The following is a 19,468-nucleotide window of genomic DNA, read 5'->3' on the forward strand; positions in this document are numbered from 1 at the left end:
TTAGTTTTTCAGAGCATTGACACAAGGTTGGCGCCGGTGGCGACACCTAGGACGTGCTGACATGAGGAATGTTTCCAACCGATTTCTGATACACAAACAGCAGTTGACCGACGTTGCCTTGTGAAACGTTGTTGTGATGCCTCGTGTAAGGAGGAGAAATGCGTACCATCACGTTCCCGACTACGATAAAGGTCCGATTGTAGCCTATCGCATTTTCCGGTTTACCATGTCGCGACATTGCTGCTCGCGTTGGTCGAGATCCAATGACTATTAACAGAATATGGAATCGGTGGGTTCTGGAGGGTAATTCTGAACGCCGTGCTGGATCCCAATGGCCTCGTAACAGCAATTGAGATGACAGGTATCTTATCTGTGGTGTCACCGCCAGACACCACACTTGCTAGGTGGTAGCCTTTAAATCGGCCGCGGTCCGGTAGTATACGTCGGACCCGCGTGTCGCCACTGTCAGTGATTGGAGACCGACCGCCGCCACACGGCAGGTCTAGAGAGACTTCCTAGCACTCGCCCCAGTTGTACAGCCGACTTTGCTAGCGATGGTTCACTGACTTCTACGCTCTCATTTGCTTAGACGATAGTTAGCATAGCCTTCAGCTACGTTATTTGCTACAACCTAGCAAGGCGCCAGTATCCGTACTAATGATATTGTGAATCATGTACCATAAAGAGCGACGTTCTCCATTAATGGATTAAAGTTAAGTATTCCACCAGCTACGTCCGTTTTTCTCAATTCTAATTCCCTTGTCATGTTCCAGACCTCATGCCAGGTTGCGTGAGCTAAAACGCGTGCATTTCGGCCTCCTTTAGTACCAAGTGGTTGGCTCTCCTGCCAGCCACAACATTATCCGCATGGCTGTAACGGATCGTGCAGCCACGTCTCGATGTCTGAGTCAACAGATGGGAACTTTTGCATGACAACGACCATCTGCACGAACAGTTCGACGTTTGGAGCTGCATGGACTGTCAGCTCGGAGACCATGGCTACGGTTACGCTTGATGCTGCATCACAGACGGGAGCGCCTGCGATGGTGTACTCAACTACGAACGTGGGTGCACGAAAGGCAAAACGTCATTTTTTCCGATGATCCAGGTTCTGTTTACAGCATCATGATGGTCGCATCCGTGTTTGGCGACATCGCGGTGAACGCACATTGGAAGTGTGTATTCGTCATCGCCATACTGGCGTATCACCCGGGGTGATGGTATGGGGTGCCATTGGTTATACGTCTCGGTCACCTCTTTGAACAGTGGACATTACATTTCAGATGTGTTAGTACCCGTGGCTCCACCCTTCATTCCTTCATTCTATCCCTGCGAAACCCTACATTTCAGCAGGATAACGCACGACCCCATGTTGCAGTTCCTGTACGGGCCTTTCTGGATACAGAAAATGTTCGACTGCTGCCATGGCCAGCACATTCGCCACATCTCTCACCAATTGAAAACGTCTGGTCAATGTTGGCCGAGCAACTGGTTCGTTACAATACGCCAGTCACTACTCTTGATGAGCTGTGGGATCGTGTTGAAGCTGCATGGGCAGCTGTATCTGTACACGCCATCCAAGCTCTGTTTGACTCAATGCCCAGGCGTATCAAGGCCGTTTTTACGGCCAGAGGTAGTTGTTCTGGGTACTGATTTCTCAGGATCTATGCACCCAAATTGCGTGAAAATGTAATCACATGTCAGTTCTAGTATAGTATATTTGTCCAATGAAGACCCGTTTATCATCTGCATTTCTTCTTGGTGTAGCAATGTTAATGGCCAGTAGTGAATTATGCACATTGCATACGATAAGACAGAACACTGATCGCAGAAATTGTGTAGTTAAAAACGTACGCTTACAAGAGTCACGTTAAATTACTAATCATCCATATTATTCACGGATACGCTGCTCAAAAGACTTAGGGGAACATGAACTTGGGCGGCCGTAATGCTTTATTGGGCAATAATTAAGGACTGGGTATGTTACCAAACGGTATCTTTATCTGTCATAATGTACGTACACGACAAAACATTATTACATCCGAGTCCATTTACATAAGAGAAGTAAATGTCCAACAGGTGTCGAAAACAAAGTGTAAGCAATCCTTCATCCCGTCATCCGGATTTCTTGCAGTAGATTCTAAGAGCTTCAATAACGTGTTTGCCCTCCGTGACTGTTTATCCCCACCTGACACCTACGTGGCACGTTCCGTATAATCCTACGAAGGTCAGCTTGTGGTATTCGTTCTCATTCTTCAGTGAGAGCCCTTGAGAATCCTTGGAGAGTCTGTGGTGGGATAGGAAGACGACGAACACGTCTGTCAAGCATGTCGTACATATTTTGGATGGGATTTAGGTCGGAATTCACCGCTGGTGATTCCATTACTTCAACTTACAGCCTTCACAAGACACACGTCACAAGGGCCTTGGCATTTCCGTGAGTGAGGAAGAATTCAGGACCGCCACAGTATGCAGCAGCCACCACATGGTCCAACAGGATCTGTTCGATGTACTGCCTCTAAACACTGTAGCCTTCCACTCCATCACAGAACCTCAGCCGAATCTGACAGTTTCCTGGACAACATTTGCCAGGTACAACTCACCATGGTATCTCCCGGCCGACAGTTTGCATCAGAGGAAATCTGGACTCGTCTGTGAATAATATGTGCCGCCAATAACGAAGTTGCAGTTGACACGGGAACGGCGGAACTGAAATCGAGCTGAAGACGTTTTCGTGTCAAGCGGGATACTCCAGCAGGGCGTTTGGGTCATAAAGTCCTTTCTCGTAACCTGTTCCTTACAGTCTGATCGAACTCAGTGGCCCCAGTGGCTGTTCTGAGATGGTCTTTCAGTGCTCTGGCAGTAGCCGTACGAAGCTGCCACGCAAAAATGGCCAGATATCGGTGTTCTCTGGGGTTGTAAGGCGTCGACGAACTTAATCAACTCCCTTTGTGGACTGATTTGTCTTCCTGTGGAGTGTCCACAACCTATGGATGACAGATGGAGAACATTGGCATTTGCAACAACGCAACGGAAAGATCATCCTTCTTGGATCAAAAAAACTACTCTTGCAGTCTGCACTGCATTAAGATGTCGCATCGCAAGTAATTGGTTAAATACAACGTCCTGAAATGACAACAGCCGCCTGTGTAGCTCACGAGAGAACACCAGGGACATAGGTACTCACTTTTTTCTGAGGGGTCACGTGTTACTGTAACGCATAACACGAACTATTTTTGGCGAATGACATAAGTTATTGCATACATTGAAAGCGAAGATCTCAGGCTATATAATAAGACCATAGGTACCGCCTGTATCAAAACAGATTTAACACACCGGCCGTTGATACACATCTTTCCATAGTTATTTTGGGAAATGAATTTAATCCTTGCACACTGTCGAACATGGTATAAAAAATGATGGATGTTTCAGAAATCGAATCACACCTTCAAAGCTCACTCCTTGCAGAGTTGCGATCTGGGGCACGCACTGGAATCCATTCCCTACTGTTCGGTCCCTCCACTGAATATTGTACTGTCTCGCACATAGCACGCAGGTGAACTGAGTAACGCGAATCGGTTCGCTATGCGGAAATGCGGCGCGATGCTGATTCACACACGAGGTGATTCGGATCTTCCTCGTTAGTCGAAAGTTCTCCGAAAATTGATTTTAAAATGGTTTTGACTATATGGTGATAGCACAGTATTAAGAGGTTCTTCCCTATACTTATAAAGAAAATCTGAAATATACTTTAGTAACAATAAATGAATGAAAATGTTAGTTTTGGTGCACTGGCCCTAGGTTAACCACTCCACCTTTTATCACAGCAGCCAGTCAAAAGACAATTTTAGCTGAAAGAATTTCGCATGACAGATGTACTTATAGTACATCTACATGACTACTCTGCAATTCACATTTAAGTGCTTGGCAGAGGGTTCATCGAACCACAATCATACTATCTCTCTACTATTCCACTCCCGAACAGCGAGCGGGAAAAACGAACACCTAAACCTTTCTGTTCGAGCTCTGATTTCTCTTATTTTATTTTGATGATCATTCCTACCTATGTAGGTTGGGCTCAACAAAATATTTTCGCATTCGGAAGAGAAAGTTGGTGACTGAAATTTCGTAAAAAGGTCTCGCCGCGACGAAAAACGTCTATGCTGTAATAACTTCCATCCCAACTCGTGTATCTGCCATACTCTCTCCCCTATAACGTGATAATACAAAACGAGCTGCCCTTTTTTGCACCCTTTCGATGTCCTCCGTCAATCCCACCTGGTAAGGATCCCACACCGCGCAGCAATATTATAACAGAGGAGAGTGTAGTGTAAGCTATCTCTTTAGTGGACTTGTTGCATCTTCTAAGTGTCCTGCCAATGAAACGTAACCTTTGGCTCGCCTTCCCGACAATATTATCTATGTGGTCCTTCCAACTGAAGTTGTTCGTAATTTTAACACCCAGGTACTTAGTTGAATTGACAGCCTTGAGAATTGCACTATTTATCGAGTAATCGAATTCCAACGGATTTCTTTTGGAACTCATGTGGATCATTCTCACACTTTTCGTTATTTAGCGTCAACTGCCACCTGACACACCATACAGCAATCTTTTCTAAATCGCTTTGCAACTGATACTGGTCTTCGGATGACCTTACTAGAACGGTAAATTACAGCATCATCTGCGAACAGTCTAAGAGAACTGCTCAGATTGTCACCCAGGTCATTTATATAGATCAGAAACAGCAGAGGTCCCAGGACGCTTCCCTGGGGAACACCTGATATCACTTCAGTTTTACTCGATGATTTGCCGTCTATTACTACGAATTGCGACCTTCCTGACAGGAAATCACGAATCCAGTCGCACAACTGAGACGATACCCCATAGCTCCGCAGCTTGATTAGAAGTCGCTTGTGAGGAACGGTGTCAAAAGCTTTCCGGAAATCTAGAAATACGGAATCAACTTGAGATCCCCTCTCGATAGCGGCCATTACTTCGTGCGAATAAAGAGCTAGCTGCGTTGCACAGAGCGATGTTTTCTGAAGCCATGCTGATAACGTGTCAATAGATCGTTCCCTTCGAGGTTCAAAAATGGCTCTGAGCACTATGGGACTCAACTGCTGTGGTTATTAGTCCCCTAGAACTTAGAACTACTTAAACCTAACTAACCTAAGGACATCACACACATCCATGCCCGAGGCAGGATTCGAACCTGCGACCGTAGCAGTTGCACGGTTCCGGACTGCGCGCCTAGAACCGCGAGACCACCGCGGCCGGCCCCTTCGAGGTGATTCATAATGTTTGAATACAGTATATGCTCCAAAACCCTACTGCAAACCGACGTCAATGATATAGGTCTGTTGTTAAATGGATTACTCCTACTACCCTTCTTGAACACTGGTGCGACCTGCGCAATTTTCCAATCTGTAGGTACAGATCTGTCGGTGAGCGAGCGGTTGTATATGATTACTAAGTAGGGAGCTATTGTATCAGCGTAATCTGAAAGGAACCTAATCGGTATACAATCTGGACCTGAAGACTTGCCCGTATCAAGCGATTTGAGTTGCTTCGCAACCCCTAAGGTATCTACTTCTAAGAGACTCATGCTAGCAGATGTTCGTGTTTCAAATTCTGGAATATTCCATTCGTCTTCCCTGGTGAAGGAATTTCGGAAAACTGCGTTCAATAACTCCGCTTTAGCGGCACAGTCGTCGGTAACAGTACCATCGGCACTGCGCAGCGAAGGTATTGACTGCGTCTTGCCGCTTGTGTACTTTACATACGACCAGAATTTCTTCGGATTTTCTACCATCTGTTGTTTGTGATTATGTACACTTTTGACGTCTTGCGTCAGCTACTGCATCTTCGCCCAACTCAGGTGTGAAATGTGGGAATAAAATTTATGGCCAGAAATGTTACAAGTTTAAACTGTGATGTAAAGTAGCACAGGAGTCCTGCGATGATTACACCAGTAACTGAGACCGACCTCGTCAGCGCTTTAGGGCCGCTAAAAAACAGGAGTTCACTTGTTAAAAAAAATTTATTTACGTCTATCAGGCATTGCCCATGCCCATCATCACAATATCACAGGAAAAAAAATACAGAAAACCGTATAATGTGGTGTCTACCGCAATACTAGTGCTACACTTGGAAATCTGACTGGCGACAACGAATTTCTCTGCTCCGGAAAGTTACCGCACTGACTGGAATTCTTTCTTTGGAAAAAATGAAGGTTGCAGAGGTAAAATACAGGAACCGAAGTGTTATGTACGGCATGTACAGAATCCAGACTGTATTTATAAGAGTCGAGCGACATGAAAGGGAAGCAATGTTTGAGAAGGGAGTGAGACAGGTTTGCAGTCAAAACTGGAGGAATTAAAGCAGTGAGGAGGGGGCGTGAGTCGTGTTTGGGTACCTTAGATGGTAAAGCACTTGCTTGCGAAGGCAAAGGTCCCGAGATCGAGTCTCGGTCCGGCACATAGTTTTAATCTGCCAGGAAGTTTCATATCAGCGCACACTCCGCTGCAGAGTGAAAATCTCATTGAGGTTTCCAGCGTCTCCCTGATCTTATTCAATCTGTTCTTTGAGCAAGCTGTCAAGGAAACCAAGGAGAAAATTGGAAACGGAAATAAAGTTCAGGAACACTTCATGGTTTGCCAATGACACTGTAATTATGAGAGAGGTGGATAGGATTTAGAAGAGCCGTTGAACGAAATCTATAGCGTCTTCAGAAGAGGTTTTAAGACGAGCATCAACGAAAGTAAAACAGGGCCAAGGGATGTAGTCTAATTAAATAGGGTGACTGTAAACGAAACAGGAAAAGTGGAATTAAAAGTAGATGACTTCTGAAAAATAACTGATGCTGGCCGAAACAGAGAGAATATAAAATGTAGACTGATTGCAGCAAGAAAAGCATTCAGAAAAAAATGGGTATTTGTCAACATCGAATAACAATTTAAGTGTCCAGAAGCCTTTTTTTGAACGTATTTTTCTGTGGTGTTGGCTTACGCGGAAGTGAAATGTGGACGACAAGTATTTGAGACAAGAAGAGAATAGAAGTTTCTGAAATATGATACAAAAAAAGAATGCTGAAAATTTGATGGGTTGATTACGTAATTACTGAGGAGATGTTGTTGTTGTTGTGGTCTTCAGTCCTGACACTGGTTTGATGCAGCTCTCCATGCCATTCTATCCTGTGCAAGCTTCTTCATCTCCCAGTACTTACTGCAACCTACATCCTTCTGAATCTGCTTAATGTATTCACCTCTTGGACTCCCTCTACGAATTTTACCCTCCACGCTGCCCTCCAATGCTAAATCTGTGTTCCCCTGATGCCTCAAAACATGTCCTACCAACCGGTCCCTTCTTCTTGTCATGTTGTGCACCAACTCTATTCTATTCATCTAATCTTCAGCATTCTTCTGTACACCACATTTCGAAAGCTTCTATTCTCTTCTTGTCCAAACTATTTATCGTCCATGTTTCACTTCCATACATGACTTCCTGACACTTAAATCTATACGCGATGTTAACAAATTTCTCTTCTTCAGAAACGCTTTCCTTGCCATTGTCAGTCTACATTTTATATCCTCTCTACTTCGACCATCCTCAGTTATTTTGCTCCCCAAATAGCAAAACTCCTTTTCTACTTTAAGTGTCTCATTTCCTAATCTAATCTCCTCAGCAGCACCCGATTTAATTCGACTACATTCTATTACCCTCGTTTTGCTTTTGTTGATGTTCATCGTATATCCAGGAGATACTGACTCGAATTGGAGGCAAAAATGATTATGGCCCATCTTGACTAAAATAAGGCAACAAGGAATTGTGTGTCGTACCGGAGGGAAGGATATAAATTTTACAGACAGACCAAGGACAGCGATTGGGGATATAAATTTTACAGACAGACCAAGGACAGCATAAAGCGTGCATTCGTAGGTTGCAGTAGTTGTTCGGCGATGAAGGAGCTTGCGCATTATAGAAAATTACGCGAAGCGAAATGCAGTGTGAGGAGGGCTATGCGAGAGGCTTTCAATGAATTTGAAAGTAAAGTTCTATGTACTGACTTGGCAGAAAATCCTAAGAAATTTTGGTCCTATGTCAAAGCGGTAGATGGATCAAAACAAAATGTCCAGACACTCTGTGACCTAAATGGTACTGAAACAGAGGATGACAGACTAAAGGCCGAATTACTAAATGAATTCTTCCAAAGCTGTTTCACAGAGGAAGACTGCACTGTGCTTCCCTCTCTAGATTGTCGCACAGTTGACAAAATGGTAGATATCGAAGTAGACGACAGAGGGATAGAGAAACAATTAAAATCGCTCAAAAGAGGAAAGGCAGCTGTTCCTGATGGAATACCAGTTCGATTTTACACAGAGTACGCGAAGGAACTTGCCCCCCTTCTTGCAGCGGTGTCTCTAGAAGAGCGAAGCGTTCCAAAGGCTTGGAAAAGGGCACAGGTCATCCCCGTTTTCAAGAAGGGACGTCGAACAGATGTGCAGAACTATAGACCTATATCTCTAACGTCGATCAGTTGTAGAATTTTGGAACACGTATTATGTTCGAGTATAATGTCTTTTCTGGAGACTAGAAATCTACTCTGTAGAAATCAACATGGGTTTCGAAAAAGACGGTCGTGTGAAACCTATCTCGCGCTATTCGTCCACGAGACTCAGAGGGCCTTAGACACGGGTTCACAGGTAGATGCCGTGTTTCTTGACTTCCGCAAGGCGTTTGACACAGTTCCCCACAGTCGTTTAATGAACAAAGTAAGAGCATACGGACTATCAGATCAATTGTGTGATTGAGGAGTTCCTATATAACAGAACGCAGCATGTCATTCTCAAAGGAGAGAAATCTTCCGAAGTAAGAGTGATTTCAGGTGTGCCGCTGGGGAGTGTCATAGGACCGTTGCTGTTCACAATATACATAAATGACCTGGTGGATGACATCGGAAGTTCACTGAGGCTTTTTGCAGATGATGCTGTGGTGTATCGAGAGGTTGCAACAATGGAAAATTGTACTGAAATGCAGGAGGATCTGCAGCGAATTGACGCATGGTGCACGGAATGGCAATTGAATCTCAATGTAGACAAGTGTAATGCGATGCGAATACATAGAAAGATAGGTCCCTTATCATTTAGCTACAAAATAGCAGGTCAGCAACTGGAAGCAGTTAATTCCATAAATTATCTGGGAGTACGCATTAGGAGTGATTTAAAATGGAATGATCATATAAACTTGATCGTCGGTAAAGCAGATGGCAGACTGAGATTCATTGGAAGAATCCTAAGGAAATGCAATTCGACAACAAAGGAAGTAGGTTACAGTACGCTTGTTCGCCCAATGCTTGAACACTGCTCAGCAGTGTGGGATCCGCACCAGGTAGGGTTGATAGAAGAGATAGAGAAGATCCAACGGAGAGCAGCGCGCTTCGTTACAGGATCATTTAGTAATTGCGAAAGCGTTACGGAGATGATAGATAAACTCCAGTGGAAGACTCTGCAGGAGAGACGCTCAGTAGCTCGGTACGGGCTTTTGTTAAAGTTTCAAGAACATACCTTCACCGAAGAGTCAAGCAGTATATTGCTCCCTCCTACGTATATCTCGCGAAGAGACCATGAGGATAAAATCAGAGAGATTAGAGCCCACACAGAAGCATACCGACAATCCTTCTTTCCACGTACAATACGAGACTGGAATAGAAGGGAGAACAGATAGAGGTACTCAGGGTACCCTCCGCCACACACCGTCAGGTGGCTTGCGGAGTATGGATGTAGATGTAGATGTAGAAGTCATGAAACTAGTCTTCGAATTGACGATCACAACAATAGCGTCAGTGCTGTTAAGCTAACGCATACAATTTGTAGGCAGGATTGAACGTATTCCGAACCAGATACCTGCAGTGTAAGACTTTCTGTCCAAACTGAGAATAGCGGAGCATCTGTCGTTGCTCGCACCTCTGGTTCCCCGTGAACGGCGTCTGACTCGTTTCGTAACCCAGACAGCAATGACGACACTGACAGTGTCGCCCTCAGAAATATTTGCCTCACACGTCCGCTGCCCCCGTGTCGCGCAGGCGGCAATTTGCACCTTGTGAATGGCAGAGTGCCCTGTTTGAGCAGTGATTCACGTCGCGGACGTGGCCGTCACACAGAAGGCCGGCCAAACACGGCGATTGGACTCCAAGGAGCCAAACCCCAAACATATACGCCGTAAGTTAACAGCTGTTTTCTCTAACAGTTCGTTACCAACCGCAAATTCCTCTCGAACCTCCTGAATTTCCCACTGTTCTTCACTTTTCCGTTTTCAGCTTTTCCTTTGGAGCTACAATAACTCAAACAACTCCATACGGTTTTTCTCAAGAAAAAAACGAATGCTAGCTGAAAAGCAATGTTTCCGAATTTTTATGTGAAAACTATTAAAGCTTAGTAAATAAAATAAACTTTATTAACACACTATATCATTATTCTTAACGTCTACGTATTTATTTCTCAACATAGTCATTCTGGCGATGGACATAGCCAGATTGTTGGTACCGGTACTGTAGAATGTTTCTACATCTACATCTACATACATACTCCGCAATCCACCATACGGTGCGTGGCGGAGGGTACCTCGTACCACAACTAGCATCTTCTCTCCCTCTTCCACTCCCAAACAGAACGAGGGAAAAATGACTGCCTATATACCTCTGTACGAGTCCTAATCTCTCTTATCTTATCTTTGTGGTCTTTCCGCGAAATGTAAGTTGGTAGCAGTTAAATTGTACTGCACTCAGTCTCAAATGCTGGTTCTCTAAATATTATCAGTAGCGATTCACGAAAAGAACGCCTCCTTTCCTCTATAGACTCCCACCCGAGTTCCTGAAGCATTTCCGTAACACTCGCGTGATAATCAAATCTACCAGTAACAAATCTAGCAGCCCGCCTCTGAATTGCTTCTATGTCCTCCCTCAACCGACCTGATAGGGATCCCAAACGTTCGAGTAGTACTCAAGAATAAGTCGTATTAGTGTTTTATAAGCGGTCTCGTTTACAGATGAACCACATCTTCCCAAAATTCTATCAGTGAACCGAAGACGACTATCCGCCTTCCTCACAACTGTCATTACATGCTTGTCCCACTTCATATCGCTCTGCTATGTTACGCTCAAATATTTAATCGACGTGACTGTGTCAAGCGCTACACTACTAAAGGAGTATTCAAACATTACAGGATTCTTTTTCCTATTCATCTGCCTTAATTTACATTTTTCTATAGTTAGAGTTAGCTGCCATTCTTTACACCAATCACAAATCCTGTCCAAGCCATCTTGTATCCTCCTACAGTAGCTCAACGACGACACCTTCTCGTACTTCACAGCATCATCAGCAAACAGCCGCACATTGCTATCCACCCTATCCAAAAGATCATTTATGCAGATAGAAAACAACAGTGGGCCTACCACACTTCCCTGGGGCACTCCAGATGACACCCTCACCTCCGGTGAACACTCACCATCAAGGATAACGTACTGCGTTGTATTACTTAAGAAGTCTTCGAGTCACTCACATATTTGGGAACCAATCCCATATGCTCGTACCTTAGTTAGTAGTCTGCAGTGGAGCATCGAGTCAAATGCTTTCAGTAAGTAAAGGAATATGGCATCCGTCTGATACCATTCATCCATGGTTCGCAAGATATCATGTGAAAAAAGGGCCAGTTGCGTTTCGCAGGAGAGATGCTTTCTAAAGCCGTGCTGATGCATGGACAGCAACTTCTCTGTCTCAAGGAAATTCATTATATTCGAACTAAGAATATGTTCGATAATCCAGCAACAAACCGATGTTAAGGATATTGGTCTGTAATTTTGAGGATCCGTCCTTCTACCCTTCTTATATACAGGCGTCACCTGCGTTTTTTTCCAGTCGCTCGGGACTTTACGCTGGGCAAGAGATTCGCGATAAATGCAAGCTAAGTAAGGAGCCGATGCAGTAGAGTACTCTCTGTAAAACCGAATTTGAATCCCATCAGGATCTGGTGATTTATTTAATTTCAATGCATTCAGCTGTCTCAAAACCCTAGGGATGTCTATCACTATGTGCTCCATACGGGAATCTGTACGAGACTCAAACGGCGGTATGTTTGTACGATACTCCTGCGTGAAAGATTTCCCAAATGATAAATTTAAAACTTTCGTTTGTCGTCGTAGGTGTTCTTTAAGTTTTGAAAACAGATGAACATGGGATGAGGTGAAGTCGGGACTGTATGGAGGATGATAGATGACAGTGGACCCAAGGCGTCGAATTGTTGCAGATGTCGTAGCGCTCGTCAGCGGTCTGGCGTTGTCATGCTGAAGTAAAAAATGCTCCACGTGCGTACGAACTCTTCGAATTCGTGCTTTCAGTTTGCTGAGGGTCTCGCAACCGTAGCTTTAGTATGAGTTCCAAATGTGCCACACCTTGTACATCCCATAAGACTGTGGGCATGACTTTTCCTGGTGATGGCATGGAACTTTTTTGGCGTCGGCGATCCTCTGTGGTGGACCTCCACTGATGTTCTCTTATTGTCAAGGTCAAAATGGTGGACGCAGCTTTCGTCACCTTTGCCAGTGTTGTTAACGAACCCATCACTCTCACGCTCGAAACGCAACAGGAATTGTTGGCAAGTGTCCAGTCTACTCTGCTTCAAGTCAGGGGTGAACATTCCAGGCATCCACTGTGCACGCAGTTTTCTGTACCGCACTTCTGCTATGACGGTCTGTACACGCTCTAGTGACGTACCACACTTACCTGAGAGCTGTGTCTCTGTTATCTGACTCTTTTCTCTGATGTGTTCATCAACCTGATTCCGATGATTGTCGTCGGTTGCCGTACGCGGTCGTCTGCTCCGAGATCTACCACACACGTTGGGGTTAGCATCGCCGTTTCCTTCACTACGAGCACGAACAACCCAATGTCGCACATTACTGATGCCGATACCGCCATCACCGTACACAGCTTTCACTCTCCTATGGATTTCAATAGGAGGCACGTTTCCTGCGGTTAGAATCTCTATTACAGAACGCTGTTTCTCACGCGGCGACAAAGTTGAGTTACACACCGCAATGTTGCACGTCACAAGTCAAATCAGATGTTCAAATGTGTGTGAATTAAGGGACCAAACTGATGACGTCATCGGTCCCTAGACTTACACACTACTTAAACTAATTTAAACTAACTTATGCTAAGAAAAACACACACACCCATGTCCGAGGGAGGACTCGAACCTCCGGCGGGAGGAGCCAGGCAATCCGTGGCATGGCGCCTCAAACCACGCGGCCGCTCCGCGTGGCCACGTCACAATTCGGAGCACTCTAATGTGAGAGGCTTGCAAATTGCGTCAGTGAAGCGGGGAAGTCGACCCAGCAACATGCATGAGATGTAACACCTCAACCTATATTGAGAAGACAAAAAATCGGAGACATTAGTTTTCACGACGCCCTTGTACCAATCCTTCTTTCGTGCGGACCGGACTGTTACCGCAGGCATAAGGAATGAACCAGTTTCTTTTCTTATTTCTGTGACGTAGGTTGCGTACATATTCTTGAATGTCTGTAGACGTTTCTATTTCTGTTACGGCACAAAGGAAAGAGTGGTTATAACTATGCCTCCAAGCTCCGCTCTATTGGTTCATGGAGAGAAGTATTTAGTGTTCGTGTGCGAAATGAAGCATCGAAAACTTTATCTTGAATTCCAGTCTACGTACACACTGATGAGCCAAAACAAATGACCACCTGCTTAGTAAATTGGTTGTCCGTTTTTTTAACGGAATAAAACACTGATTCTGCTCATCAGGGATCCGACGGTTTGTTGGTAGGTTTGTGGAGGTATGTGGTCAGATGTCTACGCACAGGTTATTTAATTCGCGTAAGCTGTGATGGCGCCCGATAGCGACCCAGATGGGTTCCACAGGATTTACGTCAGGCTAATTTGGACGCCGAGACATCAGCGTGAGTTCACTATGATGATCCTCAAACCACTGTAGCACGGTTCTGGCTCACAGACACGGACAGTTATACTGCTGAAAGATGACATCTCCGTGGGGGAAGACATCAACAATGGAGGTTCAGATGGCTCTGAGAACTTTGGAACTTAACATCTGTGGTCATCAGCCCCTAGAACTTAGAACTACTTAAACCTAACTAACCTAAGGACATCAGACACTTCCATGCCCGAGGCAAGATTCGAACCTGCGACCGTGGCGGTCACGTGGTTCCAGACTGAAGCGCCTAGAACCGCACGGCCCACACCGGCCGGCTAATAATGAAGGGATGCAGGTGTTTTACAACTGTCAGCGTCCCTTCGATTACTACCACAGGTCCCATGCAAGAGCAGGAGAATGTCTCCAGCAGGAGAATGTCTCCAGCAGGAGAATGTATCCAGCGTAGCGTTGGGCTGTGGTCCTAATGTTGTGGCTTCTCAGTGTACGTCATTACTCAGCAAGAACCCATAAGATGAGTGGCGGAGAACGAATCAGAATCACACTCTCTGGAATTAAGTACAATCTTAATCACCATGACGATGAACTTGGGATGCGCTCATGCACCTGATTAAATTTGAAATTTTTTTTACGGAATGACTACAGCCAATACTAAACCATTTATTTAGGATATTACTGGCTTCGGGGACTCATCTCTCATTCCGAAATATCACAAAGATCACTTATCATTAAAAAAATTAAGAAAAAACGTTAAACGCTGCTTGGAACCGTTTAACCTGAGTACTAAAAGTGTTTGTTTGTTCCCTTTCTTTCTCAATCGCTGCACAACAAGCGATCTTTGTGACAGTCGAGAATGAAAGGTGAACTAAAACCAGTAAACCCACAAGTCTTTAAACAATCGAACTCCCCATGAATGAAACAGCCGCAAACGTCTGATTACTTTACAAACGAGTTAATGTGTTAAATATTTGACTTTAAGCATGTAAGCGAGAGTAAGTTTCGGAAAGGTCTGCAGTTATGATTAAAGTTAGCTGGAAATTGCTAAGTCCTCTCATTATGAAACTCTGGATGATTATAGTTTGGCTAATTTGCGTTCCATTTAAGCAAAAGCTAATTTTCACGATTTTCAATGTTTATGTCGTCATATCTTCGGAACTGTGTGTTGTACAATAACATAATTTTGCAGGTACATTCAATGGTATATATGGATACTGATGCAAACTGTGTTACGAACAAAGTTGGTAGTAAAGAAGTAATAAATATTAAACATCATAAATGATACTAAAGTTTGACTGCAGGAACAGCGAAAATGTAGTAAGTGATAAGTTTTTTTTCTTTTCATCATTTTGTGCGGGTGTCATCGAGCAAAGGTGCGTAAAGAATTGAAATTATGTATAAACCTTGTTCGAAGTCGCCTCACTGTCAAATAAATTACTGAATGAGTCACGTTCACGCATTTGCGCGCTGTCAATTAACCCGCCTCCAGACAAACAAAGAGTCTGTAACTGTAACACTTGTCTTAATGCGTTTAACTCTTCACGTCAGAGTATATCTCTTAATCAGTAGATTACGAGAGCATTTTAAAACCTAAAATAAAGCGAAATATTGAAAATAGAATTTTTGTTGCGGTTCCGGTTTCTGAGATAGTGTTTTTGTTTCCAGAGACGAAGTACATGAAGGAAACTAACACCATAAGGGCCACAGCATTAAGCAATACCAACCGGAAGCCTGATCGTCCTTTGCCAAAAGGCGTCCTTTGGATGCAATAGGTGGAAGTATGAGGTCAGCACATAGCTCTCTTTGCCATTGTCAGCTCTGCAGACCATAGAGCCAATGCTTCTCTTTAAAGCAACTCCTCAGCCGGCCTTACGAGGCTGAATGCACTCCGTTGTAGTTCTCCTACCGAGAAAAAAAATCACTGGTCGCACTGGGAATCGAACCCTCGTCCTCACCTCAGCCGTGCAGTCAGGTGCACAGGCCATTCTTCTACGGAGGAGAACGTCTTTGGCGTCAAGCAAAGGTATTTCATTTCGATGTGCCTCGCTTGTACCTCCCAGATTCTAGCGACCATTTCTCAGGTGACCGTGACGTGAGGTGGCGGCAAATCTTCACACGCATCACACAACAAGGTAAACCCGGTAAATATTTGCCTCGCGAGCAGTCTTACTCCGCGAAGGACGAACAAAGGAAGGTCGTGAGGCGCGCTCTGTCTTGAGCAGAACAGCTGTAATGGGAATACGCATCTACGCTACGCCCACTCGGTCATTATCTACTGCCTCAGAAGAGATTCTGATGCTTGCTTTACGTACTGTGTGAGTGTGGAAACATATATAAAGAAAAACGTGTCTCGTGAGAAGGTGCTGTCTTCTGGTTGATAACTTGTCGTACGATATGTTGAGAGCTGACTGGTGTTGAGAAAAAGTCGTTTGACTGACCTGCAGAGATTTTAAAAACAGCACCAGTTTTTGCCCTTCTTATGCTGGAGTTCGCAGTTTATTTCACAGTGCTGCAGGATTCGACTCGCTGCATACAACAGAAAGGCACTACTGTTTTAGGTATTGTGCGCGTTATTCTACCCTTTGTTCCGTAGCTTCCTGTATACTTTATGTAGCTCAGCTGTTAGATTTCGCTTGAATCTTGCATTTGCATAGGCTCATTTATTCATTACTACCGACCCGCCCCGGTTTCGCACGGGTAGCGAGAAAAAGAGGAAATCGCCGCAGGCCGGTCTCAGATACAGTCGAAAATTGGCAGTATGAAACGAAGGTGAAAGTAAAGGGATACCTATTTTGGCTTAGGTGCCAACACAGAGCAGTTTCAGGGGAAAATGGCGGTAGCGCAGTGGTTACGAGCACAGCTTTGAATTCTTCCGCCCCGTGTTCAAAACCAGTCTCACGTTCCTTGTCTCTCTTTTGCTGTCGCGGAAGAATGCGACATCAATATTTTTTGTGTCATCACAAAATACAAAGGAATTTTCACTATAATAGACATAATCGTCCTGAGAGATTCAGCAGCTGTTTAGAGACTTAAGAAATTCTCATTTATTCTTCCGCCTCAGCTGCACATTTTTTAAAAATAGATTACACGTTTAGATCGGTCTGAATCACCTTCAAATCTAAATAGTTGTGTCAGCAACCCGTCTTATCTTCTCTGAGCCTCATGTCAGAGTACTGTGATATGTGGGCCTGAATAGACAAAATGGGTTGCTGACGCAACCACTTAGAACTGAAAACGTTGCAGAGTGATCGAAACACGTAATCTGTTTAAAAATGTACAACTGAGACGAAACAATAAATGAGAATTGTCTTAATTACAATCGAATTCAAATGGTTCTGAGCACTATGGGACTTAACATCTGAGGTCATCAGTCCCCTAGAACTTAGAACTACTTAAACCTAACTAACATATGAACATTACACACATCCAGGCCAGAGGCAGGATTCGAATGTGCGACGTAGCGGTCGCGCGGTTCCAGACAAGTTCCTAGAACCGCTCGACCACAAAGGCCGGCTACAATCGAATTGTTGAAAGAAGAAACGAGCATTTCGTATCACTTGCAAAATAGATTTTATCATCACAAATATTACAATTAATGATAACTCAAAATTAAAAACATATAAATTCCAGTATTTCAGTTTTTGCTCATTTTTACTTTCATCCTTCCAGAGAACCAGTGCGTTCCCCATAGCTATGTCTATCACAGAAACATTCAAAGTATAAAAATTGGGAGCACCACGAGCATAGGGCAAAGTCACATATGCTACAGTCCCATTTTATAGCGCAAAAATAGAGAAACATTCATCATGACGTACATAAATATCTCACCATCTGGCGATAATTTCGCGACAAACTACGCACACCAAAAAATTTTCTCGAAGGATGGAGCCTACAACTAATTATGGATCAAGCCGGATATTTTAACTGTTTCACTTCTACTTGCGATGTACCTTTGCTGTGCGATGAAAATAGGGCACTTCCGTAATGAGCGACTGCCGTTCTTCACCTGTCAGTAAAAGCATGTGTCGCTGGGTTAAAAGAAAGTCATACGCTTTGGCGGTATTACTTTGACTGAAAACGTTGGTATTCCGATTTCTTCGACAGACATCTACCGTATAAGGCGTGATTGCTTTGCCCCCTCATGAGTGAATAAATGTAGAGAAACGGCCACATTTATACATAAGGTCGCAAAACTTAGTACAAAAACTGATGGCACGTTTCTTTTGAGACCTCTTATCGACCATGGGGCTGTTGCGTACACATTCTGTTGCTGTCCCATTAATAAACTGGTTTACACCTTATTTGAATCGAGAAACAAATTTACCACTCCAGAATGAGATTTTCACTCTGCAGCAGAGTATGCACTGATATGAAACTTCCTCGCAGATTAAAACTGTGTGCCGGACCGAGACTCGAACTCGGGACCTTTGCCTTTCGTGGGTAAGTGCTCTACCAAGAGTGCTTCCAGTAGAGCACTTCCCACGATAGACCACTTGCCTGCGAAAGGCAAAGGTCCCAAGTTCGAGTGTCGGTCCGGCACACGGTTTTAATCCGCCAGAAAGTTTCAAATTTACCACTGACTGATTTGCAACAAACAAAAACTGTTGGTAATAGTTTTCTAGAAAGCTTTAATCCGCGTCAGTTTTGAAGATAGAAGCTTTTTAATAGTATCTGAAAAATTCTTACCTCTTTTGCCAATAATTCGATTGTATTTCACTATGCCAGAAAATACTTGGGGCGTTCAATAACAAACCAACATATTTTTTTGCCTGAAAGCAGGTTGGTTTTATTCAGGATTCGACCACATTTTTCCTACAAAACCATATTTATCAACAAAATCTCCATTTAGTGCGACGGCAGTACGCCACCTTGTTGGGAGGCACTGTATGCCAACGTGCCACTCTACTGGTCGATATCGGAGCCATCGTCTTGCTGCATCAACAATCTACCTATCATTCACGCAGAGCTACCTGCGGAGTGCATCCTTTATTAAGCCAAACGGATGGGAATCGTAAGATGCGAGATCCAGGCTGAATGGCGGATGCAGAAGAAAAGTCCAATGAAGTGTTTGAAGTTTTGTGAGCTCGTCTCGGATGCCCTGAGTTTGTGAGGCCTTGCATTTTTGTGGCGACGAACACACTGAAGTCGTTTTTACAATTTCCTGAGAGTAGCACGGTACACTTCAGATTTTATCGTTGCGCTATGAGGGAGGGCATCAAGTAGAATGACTCCTTCGGAGTCCCAGAAGACCGTCACCATTACTTTAGCGGCTGAGAGCGTGGCTTTGAACTTCTGCTCCCCACGCCAGGGATTTACGTTTTGTTTCCGGTTCGAGGTGATAAAATCATGCTTCAGTGCCTGTGACGATAAGCGACAAAAAATTGTCACTATCAGCCTCGTAACGCGCAAGCAGTTCTGTACAGATAGTTCTTCGTTGCTCTTTATGGTGTTCTGTTGGGCGGCAAGGAACCCAGCGAGTATATACAAGGGCGAACCCAGCGAGTA

General features: G+C 44.3%; 1 protein-coding gene across 5 annotated transcripts in view; it reads right to left on the minus strand.

Moving 5' to 3' along the window:
- Positions 1-19,468, minus strand: part of LOC126284467 (myelin regulatory factor) — a 1,300,448-nt gene that overhangs the window by 924,574 nt on the left and 356,406 nt on the right. The gene's annotated exons all lie outside the window — the stretch shown is intronic.

Source organism: Schistocerca gregaria, chromosome 8, assembly GCF_023897955.1.
Source record: "Schistocerca gregaria isolate iqSchGreg1 chromosome 8, iqSchGreg1.2, whole genome shotgun sequence".
Classification (NCBI taxonomy): Eukaryota; Metazoa; Arthropoda; class Insecta; order Orthoptera; family Acrididae; genus Schistocerca; species Schistocerca gregaria.